Below are 2,620 nucleotides of genomic sequence, written 5' to 3'. Positions count from 1 at the left end.
GTTCCGAAAATGTTATTTTTATTAAATATATTTTTTTATTTTGCAGTAAAATAATCTATTTTCGAGCTCCCATTTCAAAATCAAATAATTTATTCTGCGGTCTCTCCAGGCGATAACCTTTAACCGGGCTGATGAACCAGGAGGACGCGTAAAATGTCCACAGTACTATGAGGTCAATCCACAGAGATAGTATTAATCCACAGATCTGTGAGCCCAGTAAATAACACACTATACTAATCCATAGCTGAATTGACAAATCCACTAGAAGATCAATCAATCCACCAAATGTCAGGTAATCAAACAAACTAAATTTTAGCCAACCAGTGACCGATTACAAACCTCCGGAGATTGGCCGACACGCATCCAATCAAAATCTGCGGTAGGAAACGTCGAGACCAGCCACCGACAACGCCACCTGACTCCCCCTGCTCTCTACGCGCAGCACTCGTAAGCCCATAGTGAGTAGCTAGACGAAATCCTCTACCTACCGTACGGACGCTAAAACTACCTAATTATTGTATTTTGTTTGCTTGATTGCTAACAATGTATCTGACACAGCCGCTTTAACAAATGGGAAAGCCACTCCCGTGGGCTATGCTGTATCGGCAGGTGTCGGAGGTGGAAAGCGAGCGTATTGTGGAGAACATGAAGCACGCGAAGAAACACACACAAAGTCACTGTCAGCAACACATCGATATGTGCCGTGTGTACGGATCCATCACCTCACACAATGCGATACCGGGTCTTCTCGTGTTCTTCAGCTACGTGTGCGGATGCGTGTGTCGCACCTTTGAGGTGTCGTTGGAAATGCAGGACGCTTGTATGCTGCAAAAGCGGCATAGTGAATATTTACGAGTTTGGTTTACACGAAGTGAAAGGAAATGATCCTCCTACTGGCGGCCTGACGTTGGAACAAAAGAGAACGGCGCGCCAACTAGCTGTTAACGGTCTGAAACCTGCTCGAATTTGAAACGCGCTGGCTGTTGGTGCCTCTGCGGAAAAAAATCCGCATCTCAGCAAGGCGCAAAGTTTTGTTACGTATTGCCGCAAGACTGAATTGAACAATACGGACGACTTGGATATTCTGGAGGAAGCTATCAGAGCAAAAGCCTACACTGGGCTAGAAGAAGAAAGCTCTGTATTTTCGTTTTCGAGCAACATGAATTGTAATGGAGACATCAATATTGGTGAAGGAATCGACACTGGCACATTTTTTGTCGGCTTCACTACAAAGACACTCTTAAAACGACTCGACCGTGATCCGCACAGTTTCATTTTGCATTTTGATGCGACCTACAAGTTGAACCAAGTGGATTATCCTACCTTTGTCTGTGGAATTTCTGACCATTCTTGTTCCTTTCACTTGGTTGCTTTGTTCGTCGTGTACAACAAGAAGAGCGTCACTACGCGAGTGCGCTTGCATCCCTCCGAGCTATCTACGCTCGATTTTTGCGGAAGCCGATGGTAGTGCACTACATTCTTGGAGACGCCGACGGAGCCCAGTACAATGCGATGGCATCAGTGCTCGAGGATTGTGAAACAGAGATTTTGATGTGCTTTTACCACGTTATCGCAAAAGTTCATGAGCGGACGAGGTATCTACTACCCAATAAGCGTAGCCTGGTCTTGGTCGATATATTTGATATGCATTACGCAAGAAACGCGTCGGAATTTCATGCTAAAAAGACGTCTGCAGTGCGGCGGTGGCTTGCCGACCCAGATGTCGAGCGATTTGGAGAGTATTTTCTGCAGCAGTGGCTGACGGGAAAGTTTGTGCAATGGCAGTGCTTCCGTACGCCTGTTGGTTGGGCAACTACAAATAATCCCGTGGAAACGTTCAATGCCAAGCTGAAGAAAACCTACACTCTACGAGAGCGAATGCTAATGGGGTCTTTGCTTGGTCAACTTCAAGTTTGTTGTCGAATGGAGAGCGTGTCGGGTGCTGCATTCCATGAAACATCTACCGCTAGCAGCAGGCTTCGACGGCGCGCGACAGCTTTGCGCCGACAGCAACTGCTCGTTGAGACTCCATCCTTCGACGGCTCCAGCAATTTAGTACTTGTCGTTTCTAAAGCTACACCTCGAATCTACGTGAAGCCGAAGAGGAAGTCGATGGAAGTTGTGGATGTGGATGTGCAACTTGGGTGCTAATGCGGCTAGAATGGAAAGAGATGAACAGCCGGAGGAAGGATGGTCAGTGGATCTAACTACTCGCACTTGCCCATGTAAATACATTTTTCTACAAAGGCCATTTTTTACATCTTCTCTTCGCCTTTTATACAAGGTTTGGTACTGACCCAACCTGGCAAGAAAGAAGTTGTTCAACCGCAGCCGGCGCAACAAAAGAAAAACCTTTAGAAGATCAGATCGCAGAAGCAGCCGAAGCAGGACCCAGTCCAAACGTGGACGTCCGGATCCTTAAACGGTCCTGCTTATCGTTTGTTTGTAGACACACGAAATGAATGTCTGCTTTGAAATAATACCAATCCACTTCATCGCCTTTATTGGCCCATCTTTCTTTGCTAATGGGTTCTTAATTAATACCGTAATAAGGGGTCCTTTGCCGAGTTTGGAGCACACACGGAACAAGGCCCAAATAAAGGGCCTGAATGAATGAACC

The sequence above is a fragment of the Phytophthora infestans genome, genomic scaffold (genome assembly GCF_000142945.1).
Source record: "Phytophthora infestans T30-4 supercont1.1340 genomic scaffold, whole genome shotgun sequence".
NCBI lineage: Eukaryota > Oomycota > Peronosporomycetes > Peronosporales > Peronosporaceae > Phytophthora > Phytophthora infestans.
This window is presented reverse-complemented; position numbering follows the sequence as displayed.